Here is a 309-nt window from a genome sequence, read left to right on the forward strand (position 1 = left end):
GTTCTGTCTCCCCACACTGTGGAGCATGGAGCTGGCGGAGCCACCATCAAACAGCAGGCCTCCTTAACCCGGGAGGCCACAGACGCCAAGGGCTCCGCACATCACATTCTTTGGTCTGTAAATGTGGACGGGGAAGGAAATTCTAACTTTATTTCCGCTAACGGTATCTACGACTGTCACCATCAAAACGTATTTGCCTATCACACTGCCAAAGGTATCCACGGTGGTACTTCAAAAAGTGTAGGGAAACAGGAATTGAAAGATAAGTCCATGTCTATGCAAACATTTTTTGAACTCCGTTTTTTTCAG

The 309-nt window shown here is 47.2% G+C and overlaps 1 protein-coding gene and 1 long non-coding RNA gene across 9 annotated transcripts in view; one reads left to right on the forward strand and one right to left on the reverse strand.

The window, feature by feature from the left end:
* Window positions 1-309, reverse strand: part of ATG7 (autophagy related 7) — a 221,684-nt gene that overhangs the window by 21,741 nt on the left and 199,634 nt on the right. The window lies entirely within an intron of this gene.
* The window catches only part of LOC138844142 (uncharacterized), a 9,487-nt gene continuing 9,178 nt past the window's right edge, over window positions 1-309 (forward strand). The window contains exon 1 of the long non-coding RNA XR_011379657.1: window positions 1-214. This is a non-coding gene — a long non-coding RNA (uncharacterized lncRNA). The remainder of the gene's footprint in view (window positions 215-309) is intronic.

This window comes from Oryctolagus cuniculus, chromosome 10 (genome assembly GCF_964237555.1).
Source record: "Oryctolagus cuniculus chromosome 10, mOryCun1.1, whole genome shotgun sequence".
Classification (NCBI taxonomy): Eukaryota; Metazoa; Chordata; class Mammalia; order Lagomorpha; family Leporidae; genus Oryctolagus; species Oryctolagus cuniculus.